Raw genomic sequence first — 15,000 nt, 5'->3', positions numbered from 1 at the left:
AGAACGCAAAGGTTACTTATTTAGGGGCACCATAGTGACTATAGTAATGCAATGTCTATTATTCATCAGGGTAGTGTTCTCAGCCTATGACTTTCCATACTATGCACTATATTCAGCCTTTATCATCTTCAATTGTACAAAAAAAGGATAATTGAGAAAGTCTTTTAGTAATTTTGGTGATCTATCTAATCTGAGGACTTTTATTTTAATTTGTTGGACAAAAATAATGCAGTGTATTAATTTCCTTATCCCTGATCTGGATATCAATATCTGGCACCATTGTTCAGTTAGTTTGTTGTACATATTCCATAAGATTTTTTCATAATTCAGACCATAGCTTAATAGCAGATAATAGTTTCTACTACTACTACTACTACTACTACTACTACTACTACTACTACTACTACTACTACTACTGTATTAGAATATTGGCAAACTAAAGACATAGCTTCCTCTATTTTGTAGAATTTCTAGTCCTCTCTAGAAATAGGGTATGGTCACTATGAAAAGCCAGTGAAACTGTTGTGGATGGTTTTTACCAACACATTTGTCGGGGCAGAGGGATGACAGTTCCCATTACCAGTGTCTTTGTAATAGCAATTTGACTGCTAGATGCCTCCATTATTCAGTTTTCTAATTTACCTCCTTTCTCTTCCCCTGTCTTACCTACTGTACTGTACATTCTCGTCTCCGTTCTCATGTCTTGCTTTCCAATCTCATCTGAATTTAGGTTCGTAGTGCAACTGTGGGATTTAAGCCTCAATGTCCTTTCATTTCTATTGGTTTCCCCAACTAAAAAGCCAGGCATCATGATCCAAATTCCATGTATCCATTTACTCAATATCATGTTTAGCTGTTCAATCTTTAAGAGTACCATATTATCACAAAAATATTCAGCATCTAGCTTAGACTTTCTTGTTTTTATTCTCATGAAAACCATAGGTCTGCAAACTGTTTGGCCTCGTGTTTAATTGTTTGTCTCTATTTTAGAGTTATTTTGCGATTTACATGTTGCATTAACAAGGATGAAATGTTCATATCAATGGTAGGAAAAATATAGGGTAGCCCTATAACCTTAATTACAAATATATATATATATATATATATATATATATATATATATATATATATATATATACATATACATATATACAGTATATATATATATATATATATATATATATATATATATATATGTATATATATATACATATACATATATACAGTATATTTATATATATATATATATATATATATATATATATATATATATATGTATATATATAGATATATATACATATATATACATATATATATATATATATATATATATATATATATATATATATTTTAATTGTCTACCATGTTAATACCTTTCCATGCTAACCTAAGATGTATTCCACACCTAACAAGTATGCTATATAGTTATGGCCAGAGAAATCTACCAGAGGCCTTTCTTTTGTTCAGTCTTAGAAGACAAGGAATGTAATGTTGTCATTTAAAGGTTTAAATGCCCTCATGAATGGCAAAGGCAAGGGACAGCGAAATTGGCCATAGCAAGCAGACAATGCCCTAGAGACTGATCCTGTATACATATGATCAGCGCCCAATCTCCCTCTCCACCCAAGCTAGGACCAGGGAGGGCCAGGCTATGGCTGCTGATGACTAAACAGATAGACCTATATGCTCCCCCCAACTCCACATCCTTAGGTCACAGGGATGGTGGGATTGCAGCGACCAAAAGAACTAACGAGTTTGAGCGGGACTCGAACCCTAGTTTGACGATTACCAGTCACGGACGTTACCACATAGGCCACCACAACCACAACCATTTGTAAGAAATAACTTCCATTGGAATATTGCAGTGTGCAAATCTAATTCATATTGCATTGTACGATCAGTATCACAGGTGAAGCCCAGTGTTATTCATACTGTCTTGGATTCAACTTGTTCATATTTTCTTTATTCTCTCTTGTTTTGGTTTAAATGGTGGGATGTGTGCTTGATTTAGAATATTACACCAATAACTAGACTCCTTAGTATAGAATATTCACTAAACAAAATTCATGTAACTAAAAGTCTTTTGCAAATTCTTCTGTCATTCTCTACATTTGACTGTCAGCCACCCATATCTACAAACTATTTCTTTCTGTAAATGTAATATGCCTTTTCAGAAGTTCTCTGTCTTAGAGACGTCAATATACTCTATGCTGAGGGGATATTTTTAACCACACCGATATAGGAAGTAACAAGGCTCTACGATATCCTATTATTAAGGAAATAGAAATAGATTATTAAATATAAAAAATTAGCCCTTTATCATCATGATAGTGCATTTAATTTCATTGAGCTTTCCTTCGCAAACTCATCAATTCCTCCTACAAAAATTCCTCCGTAATCTAAAGCTTGCCCAAGAACACTTTTGTTGACTTGAAACATCCTACCCTAGAGTATCTCGTTTGATGGGCTCAACCAAGTAAGTGGTCCACGTACCTTGTGGGTGAGTCTCTTGAAATGAAGGCTACGGGTGCTTCCCCAAGGATGAACCATGCACTGGGCATAGGCATTGAGGCAAGAGTCAGGATGTTTACTTTTGCGACTCTTCAGTAGTCCCTTGCAGCTGGGCCACCTGTTAGATCATCACGGTTTTTCCTTGCCACATGACATTAGAGCCAATTTTGTGAGTTTAGGCCCCTATGTAAGCTTTCATCTCCATTTATAATTTTTCAGGGCAGCACATAGTTTTTTATCATTATCAAATCCCTTTACTGATCTATCATCTATTTTTCCTCATCGGCACTGGCAGCTCTTAGCCCATGTCTTGCATGTTTAATTCAGGATTCTGACACTGGCGAATCTTCAGTTGCTGGCCATGCGATTAAGCTAGCCTTTTAAATAGCCTTTAAACTCACTCTTTTATAGTGAGGGCCCTTTAAAAAGAGTGCCCAAAAATTGTCTACTCCAAACTTGATCTATTGTCTAAACGCAGATACTTTGCAGTAACAAAAATATGAACCATAGAATAATTCTAACAACCTGGAACATAAGGACGCTCAAAGATCTAATTATTGACGAAACTACAACACATACAAGAAGGTCCCACAGGCATTAGAGAAAGAATTTTGACCTTGCATACTCCACTGGCAACAGGAAGTTTCTTGACATTCATCATTGTTTACGCACCAGTATTGGATACTAATAAAAAACTAAAAACAACTTCTGTGCCATTGATGCAGTACTACAAAACATAAACCGAACTGACAAGGTAATTTTTGCTGAGAGATTTCTATACTCATGTCGGGTAAAACATGGCTTTATATGAAGGGCCATATGTTATCGTGGCACAGTCAATATAAAGGATAATGGTCTCAGACTATAAACTGGGTACAATCTTGTTATTACAAACAAACTGATCGAGCTAAAGGACAATGTCAGAAACACAATGGTGAATCCTAAATTCAAGCACTGATACGCTAATGACACATCCATTAATCGAGTCCTGCACAAGGTGAATTATTGGAGAGACCATTGACTAGTGACATCCATCTTCAAATTCAAAATTCGACCTCGAATCCCTAAGAAGGCTACATTTAAAAATTGGAACTAGAGAGTTCAAAAGTTGGTTTAAGAAGGAAAGATTGCTAGAATACTTTACAACTTAAGAATATGCTGTATATTGCCTGACTGGAGGAGAGACTTCTTGGAGATCAATTGGGAAATGGGCAAAATTTTTTCGTAGCATATGTAGGCCTCAATCATATCAAAAGGACAGGTGATAGATGATACTCCTCTACAGACTATATTATATAAAAAAAAAATCAAAAAGAGTAGCACAAAGGTTTATGAGTTTCTGTGAACGAAAAAAACTAGAACAATGTTCATATTCTTTCTTTACGAAGACAATTTGGAAATCTAAGGTATACTAGAATCCCAACAAAGAGACATGAAAAGGGATTGAGAGAGGGCACAGGGAAACATATCGCAACACATTTTAACTCCTTAACTTAGAACTTAAAATCGGTTGATATATTGTAATTGATCATGTCGGGTTTTTGGGCCCACGGCAACATATTGTTAGATATACCAGTAAGGTGATTCAAAACTAAGTTTCTATGCTGATTTAAAAACTTAATGTTGACAGTTTCTTCAACCAAGTTTTCATGGTCAATATCAAATGGCGTCAAATTTTTATGCCGGAACCTAAAACGCTCATAATTTTTTACCTATTTTAACTACTATGTTTAGAAATGCGTTTGATTATGGGTTTTTGACATACTGGTTCACAATTTCACATTCCCAATGCAAAACAATTGAACGTTTTCATGACCGTGACATGGAACACAAAAAATGTTTCTCTGAAATGGAATAGCATATTATTGTACCGCAATTATCAACATTATATCACATTATTAGTAAAACCAAAAAGCCCGTGTCTAATAATAACTATTGAATAGTGAATATATACCATAATGGAAATGGTTTGATTTTTGGAGTGTCCTCCTTGAAGAGCCGCTTACCATAGCGAAAGAGTCTCTTCTACCCAAGTGGAAAGTAGCCGCTGAACAATTACAGTGCAGTAGTTAACCCCTAGAGTGAAGAAGAATTTTTCGGTTATCTTAATGTTGTCAGATGAATGAAGAAAGAGGAGAATGTGTGAAGTATGGGTCAGACTATTTGGTGTATGAGTAGACAAAGGAAGATTTAGTCGTAATTAGAAAGGGGTCCAGAATAATATCTGGTAGAACATCAATGGGTGGCGGGTGCCTTGGGCAACCTACTACCTTTGTTGGTGGTTTCTAATAAACATAGTTCTTTTATTCCGTATGCTGAAGACACATTCTGTTCTTTGCCATACTATTTAAAAGATATATAAAATAATAGAATGTTTTGTTCAGACTCGACTTTCACCATTAGGTCTCATACCTTATTAACTCGTGGATCTAGCAACATTAAAACTCAATCCAAATAAAAATTGATAATGTCTGTAGCTCTTTACTTCCTTAATTATAGTAACTGGTCAATTTTTATCACTAAGTGATATCAGGTTTTTTCCGAGAAAAAAAAAATCCTTTATATTAGTGTCTTCATATAGAAAGAATATTCTCTCTCTCTCTCTCTCTCTCTCTCTCTCTCTCTCTCTCTCTCTCTCTCTCTCTCTCTCTCTCTCTCTCTCTCTCTCTTATGTGTGCAAATATATATATATATATATATATATATATATATATATATATATATATATATATATATATATATATATATATATGTGTGTGTGTGTATATATATATGTGTGTGTGTGTGTGGGTGTGTGTATTGCCAAATCTTGAAATTTTATCGACACTAAACCCCTACAAAGGACCATTTTACTCCAATAAAAAGAGAATCTGACTTTATTTGTTTTTCTTAACTGTTAACTTCCATAAATAGCACTAAACTTACATTTTCCGTAACGACAACAATTACGAAAATATGATGGCAGTGTTTATGCCTGGAAATGGACATTCTTCAAACGAGATGACAACATTCCGTATTCTGAACCAGAAATGATGATAATGAAAAATAGTATCCAGTATTATTGTACTGCTTTTAAGTCCGCTGCTTTCCGTCAGATGGCTTCCGAGTGGCTTGTTGGTCATATGTAAGCGAATCACACAAATTCCTTGGTAATCGAGACATGAATTATTTATGTTGGCTGTATAATCTTGGGTTTGTCATTTAGATTTTTCCCGCCATCGTAAAGTTATCCTATTATGGGTGAGATAACGGTAAATTTGTTGTTATTGCCATCTAACTTCTTTGGGAACTTCCAGAGAGAATTGCATCTTCTAGGAATACATAAGCATCGGTTGAAATTACCCTGTGAAGAAAATGCACGCAATAAAGAACAGATCAATAAGTCCATTTGCGTCTGTCTTCTTCGAAACTTCCTGATTAAAGTTTTTATTCCGGTAATGAGGAACAGTTTGCATACTGTTTATTTTATGCGCCAACAACAGTTCAAAGTGATAACAATTCCGTTAACAATGTAAAAGGTACTTTTGGTAAAGAAATTTTTTGTAACCTTATACAATAAAGTTGTGTCCTGTTTTTCAACATTTTTCTTTGCTCTTTCACGAAGAATATTCTCCACTGGAAGAAGCTTGATATTGAGAACAAATCTCCATACAATTAACAACCTTCATAATTTACCACCGTTTCATAACTGAAGGATAAAAGTACCTTTAATTTCCTATTCATGTGAAGTCAGTGACAAACATTATCAAGTAAAAAGAATAATCGCTGTAGCAAGTTCATCTTCACACTGAGGGACATTTAAGGTTACTTAGCGCTCCAGTGAGCGACTGGCTATTCAATTGATCTCTTATAGCACTCGTTATATAAGAATTTTTTTTTTTATCACAGTGTAATGCGCATATAAAAAGCGTAATATTTTCCGTTTACGTTGGTTGGCTACGGAGAAAGATAGTACAAGTCGCTGCCATATTCATTTTATAACTTTTCATAACTGTTGAATCGTGGATGAACTACCTGTGCAGCAAAACTTCCGCACACTGTGGCATTCAACCACATCTTGCACACCCACTCTTGCACCTCCTAAGCACTTCCTTTCCAGTACATATATCCAACCTTTTCCAACCTTTCTTCTCATCTTACCAACAAGCACCTCTGAATCATATACTCTTTCTACGTGACATAACTACCTCAAAATACTATGACTGCCACTTTCACTTAATATCACTTCATTTGTGTATCTCAACATTTCTCACTTCATCGGCTCTTTTTACACAATATATACCATGGTATGAGTTCATCTCCCGAACGTCAATCTTTTATCTTTAGTTCACATTTAACAACCAGACTTTATTTCCCTAAAGTAGAGTTGGTTCAGTAGGCTTAATATATTCTCACCTTTTCTTCCATGGACAAATAATCCCTTACCAATATGTTGCACATATCCTATTATGTGGCTCACCTCTTCCTCGTCCGTTATTTACTCTAAGATATATATACAAATCAACTCCTATTCTTCCGTCATCAACTTTTTATGTTTGGAAGCTTCTTTTTGAGGCTTTAACTGTAGTAGAGAAGGAAACACCGGCTTCTTAAATGCAGCTCCATATTATCTAAGTGCTTCACAAAAGAGCAGACTCCTTGGATATAAGCCTTTGAGAACGACATCCATGTACGGAATTTACCGAGAACTGCCTTCTCTGTTTTCCTCATTTCTATTTACTCTTATTTTCTTGCTCTTGCTCACATATCCTCTTGACTTTCTTCTCTTCTAGACACTATCAAACTCTATTACCAGCATCTGCATGGTCTCTCTACTGTCCCCAATTAACACTGAAACATCTGAAAATATCAACAATTTCACATTCTATTTAAAGCATGCATCACTCTATCCATGAAGATGTGGTTGAACAGCCATGAAGACGTAACACACCTTTATATAAGAGCTACTTTCATAAAAAAAAAACGGTCACTTTCTTGTATACATGCTCTGAAAAAAAAAATCACTGCCATCATAAAGAAAAAACAAATCTAATTACTTTCAACAATCTATCACCTATAACCTACATTCTCAACACGTCTATTGATTCTATACAAAGATTTTAAGGTACATGTATACCACATACAAATTTTCCTTTAATCTTAAAGCTCTAACAGAAGTGTTTCATAAAAAAAACATTTGATTCATGCACCTTTGCCTAAACCCACCTTGCCCTTCCCTTATCAGCCCCTCTGTCACGTGGCTTACTATCGATATACCTTTATAATTCTTGCAGCCACCCTTATCAACTTTATCTTTGCATAATCATTCCTCACACCAATTCCTTCTGGACTTTTCCCCTTCGTCAAACTACTGGTTAGTCGCTTAATCACACTTTCACCAATTTTATACAGCATCTCACTTGCAATGTTCAGCATTTCTCTTTTAATTCCGTAAAATCATGTGCTTTCCTTTCTTCAACCTCTTAATAGACTACTTAAGAGACGGTTACTTATGCAAGCATTCTCAACGTTTCACTAACCCATAACAGTCATGTAATATTCAGCCATTTCTCTTCTATCTTCTACATTCTACAAGCCTTTAAAAACTCACTATGTTAACCAAGTACTGCTCTCACATCCGACACCATCCCTTCCCCTACATATTTCATTCTGAACTGATGTGTTTATTAACCATTCGCTTTGCATTTACTTTACTGTAAAACAGCTTTGTATCCTCCTTTAAGTTTCTGTTCACCTTTTATCATCTGATTTTGTTACTTAACTAGTATCTTTTTTCTTTCTGGATTGATTCTTACCCGCCTATCCATACTCTTGTATGCTTGCACCTGCTCTTCTCTTTTATCATGTAAATGCATTTCAGTAATCATTTTCCTTCACTAAACCTATTATGTCTCCATCCAATCACTTACTGTATTTTCTTTATTCTCTCTCTGTATCCTATACCTTGTGAGAAAAACTCGGCTACCTGAGCAACTGAGACTACAAAAACTCAGCTACCAGAACAACTGGGACTGCATAACCCCAGCAATCAGAATAGCTGTGGTTTTACCACAAGAGACCACGTCTAGCCAAAAAGGTCAGGCAATTCATCAGCAGCAACTTCGTATATCCACATGCACTTGCTGCTGGCCCTATAACCCCACCCTGAAACTGCAAAAACTGCAAACACTGCAAAAACTTTACCTACAATTTTTACCTTAGCTCACACTTCTCCCTTTTTCGTATATACTCTTAGCGCCTCCATCTTCTCGAACTCACTTGTCCAGTGTATATTCACAGCCACATTTTCGCACCTAAATATATTCGTTATCATTTGCTTCAACCATGTGATAACCAGATGTATCTCCAGTCACTCCTCTCACCATTAAATTCATCAACTTGCTCTTCCATCTACTCTTTGCTAACATAATCATTAGACCAACCAGGCGGTGTCTTCAAAATAAAAAAAATAAAAAAACCATAAGTCTTTGATAAGTTTTTACTTTAACTGTTGAATCATTGATGACCCAATGTACAGTTAAACTTGCTCAGTATTTTAAAGTCATCTTGTATACCTATACAGATTTCTCATCGACATTCTTCAAACGTTTCTACACATATTGACTTATTAATACCATCTTGTATCCTCGCTTGCACCTCTTGGATAGCAATAAGTCTTTCATGCGTTCCTAGGACATCCTCTCCTCCTACCCCTTAGCACTTCTATATTTCTGTTCCTGGTTCCTATTTTTTCCATCCGGGTATGCAGATTTTTCAATTTTACAACATCGTGCAATTGTGGTGCATTCTCTTAGTTACATCTCAGTTCTGAATTATCTCCCCGGCTCCAACATTGTGTCTCATTATCCAAATTCATGCATGAATCCTACACTCACATGAATTACTTATGGGTATTTATTCTTTCCACATGAATAAGCCAATAAAGAATACTTACATCTGTAATTTTTTCATGATTTCTACGCACCATCACAATCCTCACTCTATCAGTTGGGTTTTTCACATATACTAGTGAACCGTATCCATAAATATGCGTCTGCTTTAAAGAAAATAATGTAATGAGATTCATTACCTTCCTGGATTCATTTGCTAAATGAAGGATAATTCCCATATTTTAAAAGCTTAACATCATCTACTTCACATACCTACAGTGAAGAAGGCTCATGCAAAAGGGTTTAACACCATCCCCTTACATCTCTCTGCACTTTGCAGGCAATGCACCACTCTCCTTTAGCTTGCACTCAGTATACCATTTTCTTTACATTTATTCAATATATTTTCTAATCCATTAAGCAGTAATTTTGCAGTCTAAGTCTTCCTTCGTTGCAATACTCCAATCATAAACCCTTTTCAACAACCTTATTGTCCTCCACGTGAAAAGGCGAGCACAACATATTCTTAGCCATCGTTTAATCTATTGAAACCTCCATCCAACATTTTTCTATTGCTCATTTCTCACCTCGCAACCTTCTTGCTACGCAAGCATTTTTATCAGAATAGTTCCGTTGCCATTCATTTACATCAACATGGGCATTTCTTGTCCGTAAAATGAAATTGACTCTGCACTACTGTACTATATAAGGTCCGTTTTGCTTTTGTTTCCAATCCTTTTGTAGAGACCTTGTTATCTATGTTGCTTAGCCTATCTTGTTATCAATTTCTATTTCATCTTATTATCATACCCCCAGCATATCAGTTACTTTCATTCAGCACTTGTACTGACATTCTTTACTATATTTTTTTTTTATTTTATTTGCCCTCATAACATTATTTTTAATTAACATCATTTTAAACTCTCGCCGAGTAATACCTTAGCCTCCTCCTACATTAGTCACTTAGCCCTTCATTCAACTTACCTCACAACTTTCACCCATATCTTCCTTTTGACTTTTCCCATTGTGTTTTTCCTAAAATACTGAGCGGCTTCCATGGACACATAACGTCCTTTTTAGAGGCATTATCCTTCAAACTATTCAGCATCTCGTTTACAGTTTAATACAACCTTCGTATACACCGCTTGAGCTAATTGTAATTAGAAATGCCGTTTTGCAGAAGTGGCACCCAAGTTCTCTGGTCTGTTCTTTTCTCATATAAAAGAGATAATGCTCTCTCTCTCTCTCTCTCTCTCTCTCTCTCTCTCTCTCTCTCTCTCTCTCTCTCTCTCTCTCTCTCTCTCTCTCAAGTGAATAAAAAACATACAAAAAAGGCAACAATATTAACGTACTGAAGAAGTCTATTTCACTTATAGAAAGAAAGGCGTAGAATCCAGTACATTGTGATATCATTGATCACTTTCACTTCGTTTGTGTATATATTGTTCCTTTTTTTTTTTTTTGATAAACCAAAGCCTGCTTCCATGTGTTTCATTGCATTTTAGAACTAAACCTCTGGAGTTGTCATGATTCGGCAGCAAAAATCTAGTGATATACTATCACTATCTATGGTTTAAGCAATTACGAGAACAAGATCGAAAATCACTTCTAAATAATTGTCTCATGGGTCGAAAATATCTTCTATACGATTGTCTTTTAGAAGGTTGATATAACAATCATGGTCGATCAGATGCGCATATAAATGATAAGAAAGTCAAATTGTAGTCTTGTAAAAGTCAAGTGTCGGTTTTTAAGATTTATTTTTACGTAATATTTTGCTTAGTAGTTTTCCTGCCTGTCTTCTAATATTTTAAATATGGGTAAATTGTCGTGACAATATCAAAATCGTTAACCAAAGCTAATGCAATGCAGCAGTTTGTTTTTTTACGGATTTGTTTTATCTGTTTTTATCTCTAGTTGTTCGTCTCTAAATCCTAAGGCATAAATTAAGAGTATGGGTAAACAATGAAAAATAGTATTTTTAACTTTGTCATAACTCAATTCGTATAACTTTGCTTTATCTTATCTCATATTAATCTTTCATGCAACAAATGAAGCTTTTCTTATTTTTATAAAAGTACCTTTATCCAAAGATTGTATCTTAGACGTAACCGAAAAGAAAAAAAAAGACTTGGCTTTATGTACCATTTTAGGGTAAACCCCACCGCAATTTCCTAGAAAGACCCACGAATTTACTTTCTTTCTGTTTTTCTTTTTACTCACCTGTGATTTTGTGAGTTTATTTCGCCTTGTCCACCATCAAATCGCTTGTAAAGCAAAGAGGTCAATACCTGCCTGACGCTCTGATGGCGGACTCCAAGGGCTGCCCTGGAAGGATGCCTACCGGACCACTACTGCCTGGGCCTTGCAATAACCCCTGATTAAGTTCCCTGGTGTCATCGAAGTCGGCCATAACTCCGTATCGCCAGGCACTTGCTTCTCTAGGGGCTTGTCCGGTCTAAAAGGCTCTCTAGGCGTGTCTTTCTCTCGAAGGCTCCGGGCCCTTCTGGTTCAGAAGGGGACATCCTCTCGGAAAGGACTAGTTAAAAATTAAAGCCACGAAACTCGATGCTTCCCTACCTCCTGGGTGGTCTGTCCTGGAAGTGTTCCCTTGGGAGGCTCCGAAGGTCATTCCTCCAACGGTTGCATGAGGTTTTTTAGGAGGCTCTTGGCCACCCGATATTGGACATTGCGGAGACGAGACTTGGAGACCAGTTTTCCGAAGGGGAGACCCCGACGAGCAGGTCTTTGGGTGTTTTAACAAGATTATACGTCGTCCTCAAGAGCTGTGTGTAATTCAGCTTCTAAATACTCGGCGGAGGAATTAACCAGCCCTTCGTATCAATTAAGCCTATGTTAGAGGTTTCTTAAATGCTCTTCTGATAGAGGAAGAGGGGGAGAAGTACAGGAGGGGGGAGGTATTCAACTGCTTAGGGAAGGGGGATCAGGATAGCATGGAAGTGGTATTCGGACACTTTCCTAGATAACCTCTCTCTCTCTCTCTCTCTCTCTCTCTCTCTCTCTCTCTCTCTCTCTCTCTCTCTCTCTCTCTCTCTCTCTCTCTTTTCTGACCCTAGACCCTTGCACCCTATCCCTTCGAGACCGTAAAGATTTTTATGGGTAAGTTTAACTGCCATATTTCCCTTAGGAAAACCACTTCTCAACTTTAATGGCGATACACAGATGGAATTCGCTCAAGAAGGATGAGGCTTCAGCCATCACAAGATGACCTCACTTTTGATCGATTGGCAGAGAGTAAGGAGCTCGATATGCAAGGGAATGGGAGTGCAGGTGGGGTGAACTTCTCGGGGTAATGATAAGAAGAGAAGGGAAAAGTAGGAGGAATAGTACAAAATTGAAGGAATGGATAAGAAAACGACCGAAAACCTTCGTAAATTTAACCTGAAACAGTCTGAATTCATCAGCCGCTGTGAACGTTTATTTTAGTTGCGCGACCCGTCAAAAATTACGGCTAAATATTTAGATAGATATGTACAGTACACACACGCACACAAATTCAACCTTTCTCTTTCTCATCCCCTCCCCCTTTCCAACCTACAACCCGCTTTGTCTGCAATTTGTGAGGGAATGTGATTTCCAAGTGTACCTCTCTCTTAGGTATGACTAATTCCTGTTAGCCTAAACATGACAGGAAATATATACAGTGTATATATATATATATATATATATATATATATATATATATATATATATATATATATATATATATATACTGTATATATCAAGACACTTGCTCTTTAATATATAGTGGAGATGCTCGTCTTTCTAATATGCAAATGACGTTTTCACCACTAACAGCGCTTTTACCAAATGGGTAATTTGCCTTGGTTACTCTCGAGGGTAGTGACGTAACATAGTTTGCTCCGTGGAATCCAAGGCCTTCTTCTTAGAAGTGAAGTAGATTTCTTCAGTGCCCCATTGTCGTTGCTGCTTCAGTTCAAGGAGATTATATTGTTAGTAATGTGTGATACCAAGAAATTTCGTAACTGCATCAAGCCGAAGTATACAACAGATGATTTAGTTTGGAGCATAGATATGAAGGTAACTTAAAACATGGAATTGTTTTCCGATATTTGTTTTATTTTTAACGACTACTGTAAATACTTCCGATTGGTAATAGCATTTAGTTGGTCCTTTTAAACAGAAATGGTCAGATTTAGTAGAATGAAATAGATATAAAAATACTTTAGAAACCGAGTACAGAATTTCCGTAAATTATATATATATATATATATATATATATATATATATATATATATATATATATATATATATATATATATATATATATATATATATTGAGGGTAAGTATTCTAGATTCTTTTAATTTTCCTCAGATATTCAAAGTAATAATTTAAAGGAATGTACTTGTAAGAATATAAAAGTTATATACTATAATACTTTTGCACACTAAATTATTGGTTAATATTTGATAATTTATTTTATAGCGAAACTGGAATTTGCTATAAGAAATTAATAAGTGTTGGCCATATTGGAATTTTCCCTGTATGAGTAATGGGGCCTTAGGTATAATAAATTTAAGAATCGACAAACTAAAATGTGAAAACCATTTAATTTCCCGAGTCCAATGGTCATTTTTGAGACACTGATTGTGATTTGTTTGCATTCACTTGTGGCATCTTGGTGATTTTTGTATGTCGTAATAATTAGCTGGTTTTTAACTAATTAGGGGCTTCCAGATATTCATGTATAAGTTCCTGAATGTTGTATATAAAAGCCATATTTTCCCAGCCACTTAGTTCCAGTATGGCTACTGTCTCAGGAAGACTTCTTCCACGGAGGAATTAAAAGTATTTCGAGATTTAGTGTAATTCCATATATTGCTGACAATATATCCCAAGGCCTATATATCCAAAATACACACTGTTCATTATATAGCCATTGTAACTCGTGAGAAAATAAAAATATCCCTAAAATGGTAACCAACATGATTGGCATGTGCAGATCATTCATGTACCAAATGTCATAACAGAGGAGCAGTGAGATAATGTAAAGGGAGCCATGGTAGGAAAAAACATTTGAGGGACTTATTGTTTATCGTAATAATTATGATACTTGAATGTCACGCTATATTATATATATAATGTATATAATGTATATATATATGTATGTATATATATATATATATATATATATATATATATATATATATATAATTATATATATATACATACATATATACAGTATATAGTTCCTGTACGTAGCGTGACATGCAAGTATCATAATTACTACACTTGACAATATGTCCCTCATTGTTTTTTCCTACCATGGCTCCCTTTACATTATCTCACTGCTCCTCTGTTTTGGCAAGCAGTACATGGATGTGCAGCGCACACCATCAGCGTAGGTTAGTATTAAAGTATCATAATAATCCAAGATTCACATCATATTCATCAAATGATCTCTTCACCGTTGCTCACTTTGCTAACAAATAAACATTATCTCACTGCTCCTCTGTTATGGCATTCAGTTCATGAATGATCTGCACATGCCGATCATGTTGGTTACCTTTTTAGGGATATTTTTACTTTCATGTGAGTTACAATGGCTATATACTGAACAGTGTATATTTTGGATA

At 35.6% G+C, this 15,000-nt stretch overlaps 1 protein-coding gene across 2 annotated transcripts in view; it reads left to right on the top strand.

The window, feature by feature from the left end:
• Positions 1-13,302: 13,302 nt before the first annotated feature.
• LOC137627723 (mitochondrial 2-oxodicarboxylate carrier) overlaps positions 13,303-15,000 on the top strand; it is a 270,316-nt gene continuing 268,618 nt past the window's right edge. Inside the window, exon 1 of one of the 2 annotated variants that reach the window (XM_068358985.1) lies at positions 13,303-13,442. The gene's annotated coding sequence lies outside the window, so the exon portion shown is untranslated. The remainder of the gene's footprint in view (positions 13,443-15,000) is intronic. The other variant, XM_068358984.1, reaches the window with a different exon arrangement.

The sequence above is a fragment of the Palaemon carinicauda genome, chromosome 35 (assembly GCF_036898095.1).
Source record: "Palaemon carinicauda isolate YSFRI2023 chromosome 35, ASM3689809v2, whole genome shotgun sequence".
Lineage (NCBI taxonomy): Eukaryota > Metazoa > Arthropoda > Malacostraca > Decapoda > Palaemonidae > Palaemon > Palaemon carinicauda.
Note: the sequence above shows the minus strand (reverse complement) of the source record. Positions and strands in the feature narration are given on the sequence as shown.